The 17,692-nt window shown below is 41.4% G+C and overlaps 1 protein-coding gene across 8 annotated transcripts in view; it reads left to right on the top strand.

Annotated features, from left to right (window-relative positions):
• The first annotated feature begins 1,190 nt into the window (after positions 1 to 1,190).
• The window catches only part of Lrrfip2 (LRR binding FLII interacting protein 2), a 127,406-nt gene continuing 110,904 nt past the window's right edge, over positions 1,191 to 17,692 (top strand). For all 8 annotated transcript variants that reach the window (XM_029562179.1, XM_008830444.3, XM_029562171.1 and 5 more), the window contains exons 1-2: positions 1,191 to 1,322; positions 2,606 to 2,676. The gene's annotated coding sequence lies outside the window, so the exon portion shown is untranslated. The remainder of the gene's footprint in view (positions 1,323 to 2,605; positions 2,677 to 17,692) is intronic.

Raw genomic sequence — 17,692 nt, 5'->3', positions numbered from 1 at the left:
TCTCTCACAATTTTTCTCTCAGGTACCCTTTTCCCTGTCTGCTTAACCCCCAGTACTGATGCCACAGTGCCAGCCCCATGAACTCTAAAGGTGATCAAGTCTTTAAAACTGCAGTGGGTGTGGGCAGCCCACTAAGCCTTTAAAGAAGGGTCCTAGCATGGAATCTGTGGGCTTATTCATAGGTTTCTGAAGCTTGCACTCCTTGGTGATCAAGTTGTGTTGAGGAGTGTATTTCATGCCTTTTTCAAGAACCTGCTCAACTATCACTTCCTCCCAGAGGTCTTCTCTGACATCGTACCCAGCCAGAGACCTCGCCCACAAAATCTCATCATTGGTTGCTGCTGAGTTTCACTACAATCTGTCATTACCTGGTTTATCTCTTAAATGTATCTATGCGATTAGAGGGTAAATTTCCCAAGAGCAAGATTTGGTTTCCTAGTGCCCTGAACCTTGAACCTGCTGGGCTTCTACAATTCTTTGGGATGAACCACAAGTCTGCGACTTTTTTTTGGGGGGGGGGGGCGGTGTCACTAAGCTGCACCAGGTTCCAGATTATCGAGGATAGCTGGATGACACCCCACCTTGTTTTGTGCTAGGGATGGAACCCAGGGCTAAGTACACGCTAAGTAAGCCCCCTACCATGTATGTATGACCTACATACATCCTCAGCTGGAAATCATTTTACAATCTGGCAGGTTCTTCTAGGCAACAAGGCCAGTGGCGGTCCTGCCACGCCCACCCTCCACAGCAGCTCCGGGTGTCGGAGCAGGTGCCTCAAGACCCAAGCCCACCCTCCCTACGCTTCAGGGGCGACCAGGTTAAGATGCAGCCATGCAGGGCTCGGGTTCCAAGTCTCAGGACCCGGCCCGGCCACCCGCCCCGCCACCCCATGCGACCCCCGCGGCGCCGGGCAGCAGGCGCGTCCACTGCGCTCCGAACCTCTCGCTCGCTCTGGGGGTCTCTACTCGCTTGCTCGCGCCTCTCCGCCAACCTCTAGGAGTCGTTGGGGCCAGTCGCAGCTTCCTTGCCTCCCGCGGAGGCCGCCGCCGCCGCTGCCGCCGCCGCCGCCGCCGCCGCTCCGGCTGCGGCTCATCCCGGGTTGCGTGCGCGCTGTCCGGGCCGCGGCGCGAAGGGCAGCTCGGGTGTGTGACGGTCGAGCGGCCGCCGGCTGGAGAAGCCCCTGTGCATCCGTGCGGCCCTCCTCCCGGAGCACGGTGCGGACGCCGAGGGTTGCCGCCGCGCCCTCGCCCTTCTCCGGGCTCCGCGGCTGCTGCTCCGGCCCTTCTGGGCGGCGTCGCAGCCTCAGCCCGCGCCACAGACAGGTGAGGCCGGACGGGCGCGGCGGGCGGAAGGGGCGCGGCGGGGTCCGGGACCGCTCGGGTGGGGTGGTCTGGCTGCCGCCCCCCTGCGTCTCCCGCATCATCTCCCGCATCTCCCGCCCCCAGCTCGGGGAAGCCCCGGTTACGCCCATTGGAGCGGGCATCTCGGCCGACAGCTGTGGCTCCGGCCGCTGCAGGCGTCACGCTCGCTCCTCTCCGCCCCTGGAGGAGACTTCACCGGAGCCGGGACGGGCGGGCGGAGGGCGTAGTTGTTTTATGTGATTCTTTTCCCTTCCCTCCTGCTTCCTTCTGATCTGAACTGAAACGCGGGCTCCACAGATGCCTGCTGGGACCGTCGGGGTTAATGCTTGCCCAACACTGGGTGTGCTTCACAGCCAGATAGTGGAGTTCTGCAGCTCCACTCAGGCCTTTGGGCAGTGGCTATCCAGCAGGAAGACGTAAGAGAACTCGGGGAAAAAAGTTCAAGTATTCGCTTTATGTGTTTATTTTTCACCTCAAGAGATACACATGCCACAGTGCCGAAACCTGATTCAAGGGTATCCTATACTTAATTAGTTGCAGCTCTTTTTCTTTGAATTTCCATTTAGTGACTCAGCATTTCTGCCAGAAAGAGTTTTTCTACAGTAGGTTGACTCAAAATGCTCTGTAAGGATAACAGAGTGACTAGTAATTGTTTTATGTTATCGCAATGTGAAGAGATGCGGTAATGGAACGAGGAGCTGGAACACTGGGTATGGGTAGATTCATTCTTAATCGGTGTTTAACCTTTTTCCCACAGTATTTTATATGGGGGATGAATAGATCTGAAAAGGTGCAGTTACTGGAAAATGCATAGTTTTCCAAGTAGAGTTGGTTGCCAAATTTGTCATGGTTTGAAAGTCTTGCTGAGTGAACCCTATTTAACCAAGATCATGCTCTGTTTAACAAATACAGAGCAATGATGACCTAGTAGTGGATACACTCATACCGAATAAGAATTTCGGAAAGTGTGATTCATGTAGGAAGTTGGGTCAGTCTTTGTGTGAATCATTGATACAGATCTTCGGATTGAAATAGAGGAAAGCTGTTTCTGCCTGTTTAATTAGACGATTTTACTCATTTTAGAGTAAGTATTGTATAATGTTTTGTTAGATTAGTCGCTGGGTGGTTATTGTCATGCAGTATGGTAAGGAAATACAAATTTAAAATTTGCAGAATGTTTTGATTTAGCTACTGAGTGAATTGTTGTGATTTTTAAGTCCCCCCCCCTCTTTTTTTTTAACCAGATGCAGGAAGATAAATAAAGGGGTTAGAAGCCAAATAAATGAAAGTGGAAAGGAGAACTACCATCACTAAGGTACGGAAAAAGTACTTATACAAAATCTATACTAAGGCACCTTTGATTAGCATGCTGCCAGTCTATCCTTAAAAATGTAGAGTGAGACTATACTAACTTCTGTTATAGAAGGAATTGTGTATTGAAAGTTTTGGGTTATTTTTAGAATTGACTAATTTCAAACTAGAAATAACTTTTTATTACTGCGATGTAATTTGATCATTTAGTCCCAGAGTTCTTGATATTTATAAGCTTGTTTTTCCTTTTCCTTCTTTTTAGAGTCCAGCTTATTTTACCTTGATTGGCAGTTATAAAGAAGTGCTTTTGATTAGTTTTGAGGAATGGCAAGTGTGCTCTATTGGTGTTAAGATAGACATTCCTTTAATTCTTGGACTAAATGTTGGCATCTTGGATGTCCTTATATTCGGAGTGTTCCCTAATGCTGCTTTTGATCTTAGTCCAGCTGATAGACTAACCACTTCAGAGTTTCTGTTCCTTGTAAACAGAGATTCCCTTTTTGGAAAATCCCTTGTGGAAACCACCATTAAGTGACAGTCTTGATACATAAATACAGAAAGGAAATCTTTTTAGGTTAGGATTTAAGCATCCCTATAATGAAGGGATAAAGATAGAAAACATATTTGGCAAGACATTGCTCACTTGCAAAACAAAACAGTTTTTTAAGGAAGATGGGGAAACAATTTCTTGCAAAGATCTTTGGGAGTTGCTTATTTTGCTCTTAGAGTGGAAAGGACCAGATGGATCTAGAGGTGATGATGGAGAGGGGAAAGGGAAAGTCTTACAGCATGGTTGGGAGCATTGATGAGGATTTTTTAAAAGGGAAACACAGTTCTTCTGCCCTTGTCCTAGGCGTGCTGTCCATTGCACCTACAGGACAGGCCATAGCCCACAGGTGTTGTCCTTGTCCTGGGCGTGCGGTCCATTGCACCTACAGGACAGGCCATAGCCCACAGCTGTTTCCTACTAGGTAGTTGCTGCCTCTGAGAGTCTGAATGGGGAAATGAGCTCTTAACTGAGAAATCACAGTACCTTATCTAGTTTGCAAATGAAGAATAGACTCTGACCAGCATTAAAAGCCCAGCTTTTAAACTTTAGAAGGAAAGGAATTGAGCAGAGTTTACCTTTGAGTAAAATAACTTAGTACTTTTCTCCATTTTCCAGAAGGAGATCTTGAGAAGTGATTGGTATTACATTTGAAATATTTTTAAAAACATTTTATTATTTTTGTATGTATATGAATGTATTGCCTGCATTTATGTAAGTGCACCTGTGTTGTGGAATGCCTGCAGAGATCAGAAGAGGGCATCTGATACCCTGGATCTGGAGTTATGGACAGTTGTTAGCCACCATGTGAGTGCTGGGAACTAAACCCAAGTTCCCTGCAAGAGCAGACGTGCTCTTAACAAAGGCTGAGCCATCTCTCCAGCCCTGGTATTTTACTTTCACTTTTGAAACTTTTTGTCCAATAACAAATCAAGCTGGGCTTACCATGTGCTATACCTTTCCATTTGTTCTCTTATTTACTTATTCTAGTGGTTGGGATAGAGAAAATAGAGAGACTGCTATTTCCTAGGTGGTCTCTAAGCCTTGTTTCCGGAGTATGTTCTTGTTTTAGTCTAGTGGTAGGAAAAGAAATAGGTAAAAATAGAAATGGATAGGAAGAGGGAGGAAGTGGCATCTGAGGAAGGAAATCCTGGTGGTATGGGTTCAGTGGCCTGTATGAGACCCGGTGAGGAAAAGTAAGTTTCCTTAATATCACAAACGATTAACCTTTATGTGCTCCCACTCCCTAGCCAAGCCATACTATTGATGGTTTCTTATGTATCTTTTTTCAAATTCTCAGATATGTACACAGTTGCATGTGTTTAGAAGTATCTGTACCTTTCATCTTACGCTTGATTTCTATAATAGCACAAAGGTCAATCTCATTTTATTTTAAAATACCAGATTTATCTTTTTCCATAATTTTACCATTCCCTACTAATAAACATTAGGTTTTTAGTCTTCTATAAGCACTACTATAAGGAAAAACTTGTAAGACAAGCGTTTGTACTAGTTTATAAATATGTATACATAATAAGCTGGGCATGGTGACGCACGCCTTTAATCCCAGCAAAGGCAGGCGGATGGGCCAGCCTGGTCTACTTAGTGAGTTCCAGGATAGCTGGAGCTACAGGGAGACCCTGTCTCAAAAAGACCAAAATAAATAAATAAATAAAGTATATGGAGTGTGTTTTTGAATGTGTGACTGAAATTGGGACTTAAGTTATGAAAATTCAGTTTTATACTGGACTTTGTTTTATAATAGAAGTCAACTTTTTCCTCAATCACCAGAGGAGAAAAGATTTCTTAATTACTTTGTGTTTTTTACCCATCTCTTCAGTTGAGGAAGTATTGTGAGGGTCCAAGAGGTGGCTCAGCAGTTAAGAGCAGGTACTGTTGTTCAGAGGACCCAAGTTCAATTCCCAGCAACCATATTGGGTGGCTCACAACTGTCTGTAACTCCAGCTCCAGAGGATCTGATACCTCTGATTTGAGAGCACTTCCACTCACGTGCATTTACTCCCCACCACACACACATACACATAAATAAATAATAAATAAGCAAGTAAATAAAATCTTTTTTTTTTTTTTTTTTTTTTTTTTGAGACAGGGTCTCTTTATAGCCCCATTTGTCTTGGAACTCACTGTGTAGACCAGGCTGACCTTGAACTCACAGAGATCCATCCACCTGCCTCTGCCTCCCGAGTGCTGGGATTAAAGGCATGTGCCACCACACCCGGCCTAAATAAAATCTTCTTTAAAAAACTATGCTTCATGGCACATGCCTGCCAGGTCAGCCTGGGCTATATAGTGAATAGTAAGACACTATCTAAAAAAATTAAATTGTGCTGGGTGTTATGATGCATGGCTTTAGCCCCAGCACTTGGGAGGCAGAGGCAGGTGGATCTCGGTGAGATTTAGGCTAGTCTGGTCTATACAGCGAGTGCCAGGCCAGCTGGGACTACAGGGAGACCCTGTTTCAAAAAAGATGAAAAATAAATAAATAAATAAATAAAATAAAATTGCAAGTGTGTTTTAGAAGTTAACTTAGGGCATTTTGGCATGTCGGATGGTTAATTTGTACTGATTAAAGTGCAAAGAAGCATAGTTTGAATTGTGGTGTTGACATACATAAACCATTTATTTTAAAAATATTTTATTTTTTTGTGTGTGTATGAGTGTGTTGCTTGCATGTACGTAAGTGCACCCATGTCATGCAATGCCCACAGAGGTCAGAGGAGGACTTTGGATACCCTGGAACTGGAGTTATAGATGGTTGTTAGTCGTCATGTGGGTGCTGGGAATCGAATCCAGGTCCTCTGCCAGAGTAGCCAGTGCTGTTAACCACTGAGCCATCTCTCTAGACCCTATAAACCATTTATATTTGGTAAAAGTGGCTGTATCTTGTTTGTTTCACTTGAAAACATATAGCTGGGGCTGGAGAGATAGGTCAGTGGTTAAGAGCACTGGCTGCACTTGTAGAGGACCCAGGTTTGGTTCCCAGCATCCATATGGCTGCTAACAATCATCTGTAACTCCAGACGCTTTCTGCTGGCCTCTGTGGGCATTGCAGGACACAGGTGTACTTACATACATGTAGGCAAAACACTCATATACATAAAAAAAAACCAAACCCAAAAGCATGTAGCTGGATGTGGTGTGCACATCTTTAATCTTACCACTCTAGAGGAAGTGGCAGGCAGATCGCTGAACTGAAGGCCAGCCTGTCAACATTGCAAGTTCTAGGCCTATTATAGTGAGACCCTATCTCAAAATGAAAACAAAAAACATGAAAAGCATTTATTTTAAGCTTTAAAAAAATTTTTTTTTATGTGTATACGTGTATTGCCTGCATGTAGGTAAGTGCACCCATGTCGTGCAATGCCCGCAGAGGTCAGAAAAGGCTGTCAGATCCCCTGGGACTGGAGTTACGGACAGTTGTTAGCTGCCATGTGGGTGCTGGGATTTGAACCCCGGTCTTCTGCAAGAACAGCCAGTGTTCTTAACCGCTGAACCATTTCTCTAGCCCCTACTTTAAGCTTTTGCCCTGTTGACGTCAACTAATATTACTCATATGAGAAATTAATAGCTCATCATCTCTTCCACATCCTATTTTGCCTATTCACAGTAGAACAAATCTCTGTGGAACTTGAGATCCCAGATCCCTTTGCAATCCAGAGTACTATTGATGAACTCCTTTGTCAAGGCAGGAAGTAGGTATAGATTCAGATTTTAGTCTGCAAAGTGTTTGTGATAGAATAAGGCAGGTTTAATAAGGCAGGGTCCCCCAACAATTTTGAACCTCTGCAAGTGATTCATGGCTAGGGGAGGGGCCAGTATCCTTTGTCCTTTTGAAATGAGAGACCAGAGAAAACCAAGTACTGAGAGGCTCAATATGATGAGGCTGGAACTTGTGAGTGGCAGTTTCCCTGGCTTCTGCCCAGGTCTATTTTGAGGCCTTGTCAAAACTTGCCTGACAGATCTACCACATAACTGTAATCTGGCCTGGCCCTGCAGCAAGTCAGGAAGGCGGTGGTTTAGGAAAAGTGGCAAGAGCAGAAGAAGGAGTTATAAAGACCATTTGCCTTCAGAAGATTAAGGCTAAGTTTGAAGGTAAATCTGCTTAGCATGTATATTACGTACCCCAGCATCCAGGTATGTTTGTTTGTTTTAGCATCCAGGTTTTTGTTTTCTGTTGTTTATTTTTGGAAAGAGGATGATTATGGAGAACTAAGGAATTTTTTTAAAGAAAAATTTACAGGGGCTGGAGTGATGGCTTAGTGGTTAAGAGCACTGACTGCTCTTGCAGAGGACCCGGGTTCGATTCCCAGCACCCACATGGCGAGATACATAAAAGGCAGGATGGGTGAGCTCTGCTGTGTATACATTTGCTAGAGGAATTGCTGTTTCCACATTTATGCGTTGTCTTTTCTGTTTACCAAACATCCACTGTGTTCTGTACACTACACCAAGATCCAGAAATAGAAAGACAGCAGAAAGTACGTGGGATCTGCCCTGGGGGCTGAGGCAAAGCCAGCTGAAGAGAAAAGTGCAGCCAGCTCCCCGAGCAGTGAGGAGGGAGCCAGGCACGTCCAACCCTTTGACATCTCCATCTACAGTTTCCGGGGGGCCCTTTTTCAAAAAAACCAAAAAAAAAAAAAAAAAAGAAAAGAAAAGAAAAATTTGCATAAGGATTGTTACAGCATTAATGTCTCAGATTCTGGTTAAGGGAGTGCTTGCCAAGAATCAGTCAAAATGTTTGACAGTGGAGGGAAAACATGGTTATTAATGTAGGGAGGCCATACCCCAACTTGAAATGGTCAAATTCAGAGTCCTTCACACTTGTCACTGGGATCGTGGAGTGACAGGACTGTTTGAAATTTAAGCAGATGAATTAGCTTCTCATTCTGTTTTTCCCATGGAGTATAGTGTCATAAAGTTGTATCTTTTATTTAAAACATTTTTCTTAACATTTTATTTCATATGTCATGCCGATGTGGGTGGAGGGTGAAGGCCATGGGTGTGTGTGTGTGTGTGTGTGTGTGTGTGTGTGCACCCATGTAGAGGACAGCTTGCAGGAGTCACTTCTCGAATTCCACCATGTGGGTGCCAGAGATCAAACTCCAGTCGTCAGGCTTGGGGGCAAGCATCCACACCCACTGAGACATCTCACTGGCCCTGAAGTTGTATCTTTGAACTGTTGCTTATTACCAGATGCTGTCTCCCAGCTTGGTCGTCTCCTTGTGTCATGTAGCACCTTATGAAAACCTTGGTGTTTTCTATATTTAGTGAGTGTAACACTTGGGTTTAAAGTTCTTTAGCTGATCTCATTTCTTTGGCTAGAAAGCTGTTAAAGAACTTACTGTTCCACCCTTTGACCAAGGTTCATGTTACCATATTTAACTGCCAATGTATATTTTGCAGTCAAGATTTTTTGAAGAATTCAGCATGCAGACTTAATTAATAGGTAGCCTGCAGATAGCTTCCTTGTCATTTGCTTTGCCCCCAGAAATTGGGATTTGTTAGGATTTTATGATTATTATATCTTTAGGATTGAGTATAAGGAGAACAAAATGAACAGTAATCATCTCCTCCTCCCCCTCCTCCTCCTCCCTGTTTTATTACCATTATCTCTTCCTAGTATCAGCCTTTCCTACTAGAAAAACAAAAAACACAGAGAAGAGTTAAGAGGTTGAGAGAAACCCTCAAATGCAAATCAGGGTGTTTTTATTTTTGAGACGTGAACTATTAAATTCCCCATTAAAAAAATCACAGTTCACTTTTTCCAATGTTTTCATTTGAATCTTGTATATATCTCAATATAGCTCAGTGTTTCTTCACATGAGTACCACATTTTAAACTAGCTTTGATATAGCATATCCTTAGTGCTTTAGGAAACATTTAGTTTTAAGCTACTTGTGAGCACTTTATTCTTTCTACAGCTCCACTTTCAAATCGAAATGTTTTATTTCTAGTTTTTTGTTGTTGTTGTTTTGGTTTTTTTTTTTTTTTTTTTTTTTGGTCTTTTTGAGACAGGGTCTTCCTGTGACCCCAGCTGGCCTGGAACTCACTGTGTAGACCAGGCTGGCCTCAAACTCACAGAGATCTACCTGCCTCTGCCTCCCAAGTGCTGGGACTAAAGGTGTGTGCCACCACACCCAGCCTCAAATCAAAATGTTTTAACAGCTAGGAATTAAAGTATGCAGTCTAGAGAAGATTCAGATATTAAGATACTTATTTTCCTGTTAAATTATTTAAATCTATGTTTAATAAACTGAATACATTTAGCAAACATAAATGCTATTACTGTTTTTTAAGTAAAAGTATTCCAGCTAAATAATTCAATGATTATAGACTAAGGATATATAGATATTTCAGGGGTTTTTAAAAAATATTTTATTTATTATCTTTATTTTATGTGTATGTATGTATGTATTGCCTGCATGTAGGTGAGTTACAGACAGTTGTTAGCTGCCATGTGGGTGTTGGAATTTGTACCTGGGTCTTCTGCAAGAAAAACCAGCATTCTTATCCACTGAGCCATCTCTCCAGCCCTCAGGTTTTTTTGTTGTTGTTGTTTTGTTTTTTGTTTTTTTGAAACAGGATCTCCCTATAGCCCCAGCTCGCCTGGAACTCACTGTGTCAACCAGCCTGGCCTGAACGCACAGAGATCCACCTGCCTCTGCCTCCCGAGTGCTGGGACTACAGGCAAGTGCCACCATGCCCAGCAAATATTTCAGTTTTAGATGAGTTTTTTTTCTTGTTGTGGATAATGCTTTATCCTTGTGGGCAATCAAGAAAATGAAATCATTGTCTCCTTATTTTGCCAAATTCATTTTTTTGCAATCTACCCAGGTTTCTTTTCTTTTGTAACAAAATATAAATAATCTTACCAAATTGACTTTTTCCAATTTTTTTTTTTATTGTGGAAAATGTACACAACGTAAAATTTAAATCCCCTTCCCTCTCCCCCTCCTTTTTTCAGTGTTGAGAACTGAACCCAGGGCCTTGCTCATGAGACACAAGCCCTCTGCCATTGAGCTCCACCATAACCCTTTAAGCCATATGTAATTGTACAGCTCACTGGTATTAAAGTTCAAATTGTGGCTCACCCACCATCACCATCCTTCTCCAGAACTTTTTCATCATCCTAAGCTGAAACAGTGCCCATTAAAAGATAGCTCCTCACTTCCTTTAGCCCAGGCAGCCACTGTGAATTTAAATACATTTGTCTCTGTGAATTTCACTACTCTAGGTAACCCATGTTAGTGGGATCGCATAGTGTCTGCCTTTTGTGTCTGGCTTGTTTGATGTTGCTCCTGCCATCAAGGTCATTCATACTTTATGTTGACAGATATTTGGTTTCCATCTTGTGGCATTCTGAACAGTGTTGCTAAGAACATGGACGTAAATACCTGTTCACTTCCAGTTTCAGTTCTTCTGTGGTTATACACAGAAATGGAATTGCTGAATGATGGGTATTTTATATATAAAATTTTAAGGAATCGCCATTTTCCGTCACTGCTTTCCACAATGGCTATACCATTTGGCGTTCCCACCAGCGGTGCTCAAGCCTTCTAGTTTCTCCATATCCCACCAGTACATTTCTTCGTTTTACTTTAAAAAACGAAACATTTATTTATTATGAAAACCATCTTAATGGGTGTGAAGTGTATCTCCTTGAGGTTTTGGGTTGTATTTTCTTAATTACTGATGGTGATGAGCATCTTTTTGTGTACATATCGGCCACTTCTGTCTTCGTAAAAAAATTATGTGGCCTTTTCCCATATTTTAATTAAAAATTTTTTCCCAGTCTTTTAATTTTTTTAAGAAATGTATTTAGTATCATTATTGTGTGTGTGTGTGTGTGTGTGAGAGAGAGAGAGAGAGAGAGAGAGAGAGAGAGAGAGAGAGAGAGAGAGAGAGAGAGAGAGAGAGAGAGAGAGAGAGAGAGAGAGAGAGAGAGAGCTGTGTGTCTGACTGCACACATGTGGAGGTCAGAGGACCACTTTGTAGAGTTGGTTCTCCTTTTACCTTTATGTAGGCTTTAGGGATCAAACTCAAGTCACCAGGCCTGGTAGCAAGTATCTTTAGCTACTAAGACATCCTGTTGGTCCCTATTTATTTATTTATTTGTTTGTTTTTTATTGAGCTTTTTAAAAAAATTTATTTTGTGTGTATGTGTGTATTGCCTGCATGTAGATAAGTGCACCTGTGTCATACAATGCCCACAGAAGACAGAAGAGACTGTCGGATCCCCTGGAACTGGAGTTACGGACAGCTGTTAGCTGCCATGTGGGTGCTGGGATTCAAACCTGGGTCTTCTGCAAGAACAGTTGGTGTTGGGGCCATCTCTCTAGCCCCATTTTATTGAGCTTTTTAAATTTCATACATTTCCCACTCAAATCCAGACCCCTTTCCCCGTCCATGCTTCCCCCTATCCTGCCACCAAACCCCATGCTCTCTGCCATACAAGCTGAGTCCTATTCATTCAGGTGTTTGTACCCAAGTGTCCTTCAGTGTAAATGCGTCCTTAAGAGTCTAGTCAGCCCATCCAGGGTTTGTGTGTAAGTCATACTCTCCCTCACCCAGCAGCACTCAGTTTCAAATAGTTCTCAATCTTCTATTTATTTAATTTTATTTTTTTGTAACTGAGTTTTAGTTTTCATAGATTCTAGATATCACCATCACAACCCTTTATCTGATATATGATTTACAGATGTTTTCTCCTATAGATTGCTATTTTACTTTGTTGTTATTGTACTTTGACTCACAGCATTTAAAATTTGGTGAAATCCAGTTGATCTGTTTTTCCTTTTGTTGCCTTTAATTTTGTCAAAAATTAACAAGAAATCTTTGTCACATCTCATGTTGTAAAGCTTTTTTCATATGTTTTCTTCTAATAGATTTATAGCCCATATGTTTAGGCTTTAATTTTGTCAAAAATCGACAAGAAATTCTTCTCATATCCCATGTTGTGAAGATTTTTTGTGTGTATGTTTTCGTCTAATAGATTTGTAATCCACATGTTTAGGCTTTGATGCATCTTGAATTAAATTTTCTATATGGTATAATCTAAAAGATCCAGCTTCATTCCATTAAGTATAAATTTCCCAGCACCATTTATTGAAAAGATTATCCATTTTCTTAGTCTTGCCACCTCCTTTGACAGCCGTTTGGCCATATATGTGAGGATTTATATGACTTCCTGTTTGCTGACCTGTGGGTCTGCTTTATGACATTAACATGCCATTCTAATTACTGCAATGATTTTGTAGTTTTAAAGTAAATTTTTCAATCAAAAAGGATGAGTTTCCCAGCTTTGTTCCTTTTCAAGATTATGTTGGCTATTCAGAGTCACTTCAGATGCTATAGGAATTTTAATTTTAAAGAGTTTTTCTATTTCTGCAAACAAATTAATGAGACTCCCAGGTCACTGGGTGTTCTCATTTCATCTCTATTGCTGTGATAAAATACTCTGACAAAAAGAAAGGTTTGTTTAGACTTATAATTCCAGGTCACGGTCAGTTATTGTGGGGAAATCAAGGCAGGAACTTAAGACTATCACATCACATCTGCAGTTGAGAGCAGAGAGAAACAAATGCACCCAGGCTGTCTGCTTGCTTGATTGTTAGCTAGCTTTTTTTCATTTTTATACATATAGTTCAGGGCCCAGCCTAGGCAGTAGGCTAGGTCTTAAGACAGTCTCTCACAGACATGCCCACAAGCCAACCTGATGTAGACCTGTCTTCTATTAAGACTCCCTTCCCAGGTGCTTCTAGGTTGTGTCAAGTTGACAGTTAAAACTAACCAGCACACTTAGAGTTTTGATAAGAATTGCATTGATGGGGGTTGGAGAGATGGCTCAGTGGTTAAGAGCACTACTGCTCTTGCAGAGGACCAGGTTCGATTCCCAGCACCCACGAGGCAGCTACAAACCATCCTTAACTCCAGTTCCAGGGGAATCTGAAGCCCTCTTCTGACCTCTGCACGACATGGGTGCGCTCACATACATGCAGGCAATACACTCATACGCGTAAAATAAAAATAATAAATAAAAAAAAAAGAATTGCATTGAATCTGTAGGTTGTTTTGGCCCAGTTTTGCCATTTAAATAGTACTATCGGGGCTGGGGATTTAGCTCAGTGGTAGAGCGCTTGCCTAGCAAGCACAAGGCCCTGGGTTCGGTCCTCAGCTCTGGAAAAAAAAAAAAAAAGACAAAATAAATAGTACTGTCTTTCAATCCATGAACACAATGTCTTTCTATTAATTTGTTTCCACAATTTCTTTCAGCATTGTTTTCAATGTATAAGTCTTTTGCCTCCATGATTAAAGTTTATTCCTAAGTTATTTTATTCTTTTTGATGCTGTTTGTTTTCAGAACTTCTTTTCAGATTGTTGTTATACAGAAATCTCTCTTCCCCCTCCCCACCGCCTGTGTGTTAATTTTTATATTCTCTAATCTTGCTGAGTTTCTTCATTCAAAGTTTTAAAGTTAGAACTACAATGTGTACTTAGGCAAACTTAAGCTTGGAACAACATGTGTTTTATTGCCTGTGTTTCTGTGTGGCAGGAGCCTGGGAATGGCAGAGCTGGATACTCTGCAGTATGCTGAGGCTATCCTGAAGATGTTGACTTAGCTGAGTTCTCAACAGGAGACTTAACTAGGGGAAAGTCCACTTCTAAATTCCTGTAGGTTGTTGCCAGAATTGATTTTCTTTAACTTCTTCCTTAACCAGAGATCACTTGGTTATGAAAGGTAATAACAGCCTTTGATTCCCAAGGCGGCGATCAGCTCCTGGAGACAACTTGTAATTCTGGGTTTTTGCTGTAACTGTTGCATCAAGCCATGAAAGAGAATCTATACATCAAGTCAACTGGGAGGACAGTCTTAGGTAATGTAGTACAGTCATGGGAGTGCTGTCCAATGAGCTCCACCAGTCTCTGTGGGCTAGAAGTAAATCACAAGCCTCACCCATACACCGGATGGTATTTACACAATAGTGTGTGGATTCTAGAAAGGAGACTTAGGGCAGGGAGCCTCCTTACAGTAAGTTTGCCCTAGCTGGTTACAAATTGACACATTTTATATATCTGTGTGGTTTAAAGAAACATGTTTTTAAATGTTACTATCTTTTTTAAAAAAATATTTATTATTTTTATGTGTATGAGTGTCGTGTCTGCATGTATGTGAATGCACCTGTGTCGTGCAGTGCCGTGGAGGTCAGAAAAGAGCTTCGGATTCCCCTGGAACTGGAGTTAAGGACGGTTCATAGCCGCCATGTGGGTGCTGGGAATCAAACCCGGGTCCTCTGCAAGAGCAGTCAGTACTCTTAACCGCTGAGCTATCTTTCCAGCCCCTATCTTTGAATGGTGGGAATTAGTTGTTTTTAATTGTTATTTTGTAATTAAATTTTTTTTTTCTGGGTGTGGTTTTGCATAGGCCTTTAACCCCAACACTCCAAAGGCAGAGGCCCTGTCTCAAAAAAAAAAAAAAGATTGAGACACAGCCTTACTCTGTAGTTCAGGTTGTCTTGAATTCACTATGTAGCCCAGGCTGACCTCAAACCCAGGGTAATCCTCTTGTTTCATCTACCCAAGTGCTAGGAATGCAGGCTCCAGCCACCATGTCTGCTTTCATTTCTTCTTTACCTCCTACTTCCACTCCCTGTAACATTCTAATTTTGAAATTTGAAGTCAATAATTGATGTTTTCTTTATAACCAAATATTGTTTATTGCTCAGTTGCATATTATATTTTGATTGTTTCCTTTGTCTTTTCTTTTGGTCGTTTTGAGGCGGCGTCTCCCTGTAGCCCCAGGTGGCCTGGAACTCACTATGTAGACCAGGCTGGCCTTGAACTCACAGAGATCCGCCTGCCTCTGCTATCCAAGTGCTGGGACTAAAAGGTGTGTACCACCACACCTGGCCTAATTTTCATTTTTTACTTTTAAAATTTTGCATTGCTTTCCACCTTAATGCTCCAACAGATTTTTCAATATTTTGCATGTTTTTCTCTGTATATTAACATATATAACATACACCTATGTATAAATTTATCATTTATGATATACAGAAAATTATAAATCGAAAATACAGAGCATTAGTACTAGACCAGGAAATTGCACCTGACAGTTATCTGATCAGGATTCCCTGCCCGGTGCCTACTCTTCTGTATAGTCACAGTCCCATTTTGCTCATCAGTGGCTCTTGGGGGGGGGGTACTGTCCCTCAATTCCTACAGTTACCTTCACTCTTATATCTAAGTATTCCTAACCAATTTTGAAAGGCCTGTGCCACCTTGTGTGTTGGTTAGGGCAGGATAGTTGTTTTGGTTGTTCTAGGGACTGAACCCAGGGCTTTGTGATGCTAGGCAAACGTCCTACCACTGAGTGACAGCCTCAGCCTAGGCTAACATTTTAATAATCTCTAGGTCTCAGTAGTTTAGTACAGTTAAAGCTTTTTTTTTCTCGCGTCTTTGTCTACTGTGAGTTGGAAAATAGTGTGTGTAGGGGCAGTTACTCTGTTCCACAGTCACTGAGGGTTTTTTTTTTTTTTTTTTTTTTTTTTTTTAATCTAGTGACTCTTCTAGCCCCTAGGGCCCTGGAGGTGTTCACTAGTGGTCTACATCTGGCTGGCAGATGGCTAGGGCAAAGAGAGAGAGTATGGTAGATTTTGGAAAGTTTGATGACTAGGCCTGGACCTACTGAATATCATTTTTATCCACATTGCATTGTCAAGAACAAGTGAAATAACTGCATTTAACTCCAAGGAAGGATGAGAACATAGCATAACTGTGGGGTCAAGGCAGAAAGGGAATCATCCTGATGAATGGTAAGCCAGTCTTTGCCATGGTGTTTCTTTAAGTAGTATATTGTTTGGCTTTGAAAAACTGAGTAGCAAGTATAAACCGAGCTATGAAAGGAAAGGCCCATATTGCCACTATTATATGAAGCTCCCAGGAGATGAAGTCTTCCTTGAGCCCTTGATGGCTGTTTTTGAGAAAACTTGCTAATGTGTTCTAAGAATCACATGGCTCACCGTAATCAAGTCGTCTATTGAAGCTGAAGTGTTTATAAGGTTATTAATAAATATCTAGGAAAAATATGGTTGGGGAAATAAACTGTTTTGTATATTTTGCATGATGTTCTGGTTCTCAGGAATAGATAAAAGTTAAATACTCTGTTGCAAAGCCAGTCAGCTAATCTAGGCAGCAGAGGAAAGACACACAGGAAAACTCAACAAGGGATCAAGATAGACTAAATTCAGGTGAAAACCTGAACTGCACTCTACTCATGTTGAAAGGACATCACAAAGGCCGTGAGATCCTAATGGTGACAAAATGCTCCTCTTTTATATCTTTGAGTAGCATGACTTTAATCTGTTTTTTCCCTATCTGGAGTTTCTAGCATCCTGCTGAGGACTTAGTGCCCACCTTTGTGTTGGATTTATTTTTCATACGCTCAGGTCTCACCATTTTCTTATTTTATTTGAAACATTTTAGTAGCTTACTGACAAAGATTGTAAAAGTGGTAAATTTTTGAGATCTTACAATGTCTAGAGGTCTTTAGTATAATCAAATTTGAGAGTAGTGTGGTTTGATTAGGTTTAGACAGATTATATATTGTCTATAACTTTCCTATGTGAGTTTTTCTTGCTTCTAGAATTATTTCTGGAAATCTGAAGGCATTCTAAGTGTTAATTGTCTATATGACCTGATTTTCCCAGTTCCATAGGCTTATAAAATCATCCTTATTTCCAGTGACTGGATATCACTGTGTGATAATTCACTGTGTGAACTTGTGTTGAACTCTCTTTCAGTCGGCCACCTCACATCCTAACTTCTAGTTTTAAGTGCTTTCCTGCCTCTCTTTGCTCTTCCTCTTTTTCTCCTCAGTCTCCCAAGTGTTGGAATAACAGACTTGTGCTACTGTGTATTTAAATGTTGACTCTTAGATGCTTTAACCTTGTATGAGTCTTCCTGTTTTCCCATCTCTTTTATTCTGTTTTCTATGAGATTAAAAAAATATATTTTATTTATTTTATTTTATGTATATGAGAGTATTACCTGGATGTATGTAAGTGCACCCATGTTACATAATGCCCTAGGAAGCCAGAAGAGGGTGTTGGACCCCCTGGAGCTGGAGTTACGGATGGTTGTTAGCTGCCATGTGAGTGCTGGGAACTGAGCCCAGGTCCTCTGCAAGAGCAGCCAGTGCTTTTAACACTGAGCCATCTCTCCAGCCTCCATGAGATTTTTTAAAAATTATTTATTTAATAACCATATAATTAGAAGAGGCATTTCATTACAACAGCATTGACATATTCAATAATGATTTCCAGAGCTAAGATGCGCCTCTTTCAAAATTGGCCGTAAATTTTTAGGTTTACAGTTGAATTAATACAGTTATACAATATTGTACTCCATATAAACCTTATAAGACATAAAATTAAATGAAGTTTTAAACTTTAAA

The sequence above is a fragment of the Nannospalax galili genome, unplaced genomic scaffold (genome assembly GCF_000622305.1).
Source record: "Nannospalax galili isolate Female #2095 unplaced genomic scaffold, S.galili_v1.0 scaffold1050, whole genome shotgun sequence".
Taxonomy (NCBI): Eukaryota; Metazoa; Chordata; class Mammalia; order Rodentia; family Spalacidae; genus Nannospalax; species Nannospalax galili.
Note: the sequence above shows the minus strand (reverse complement) of the source record. Positions and strands in the feature narration are given on the sequence as shown.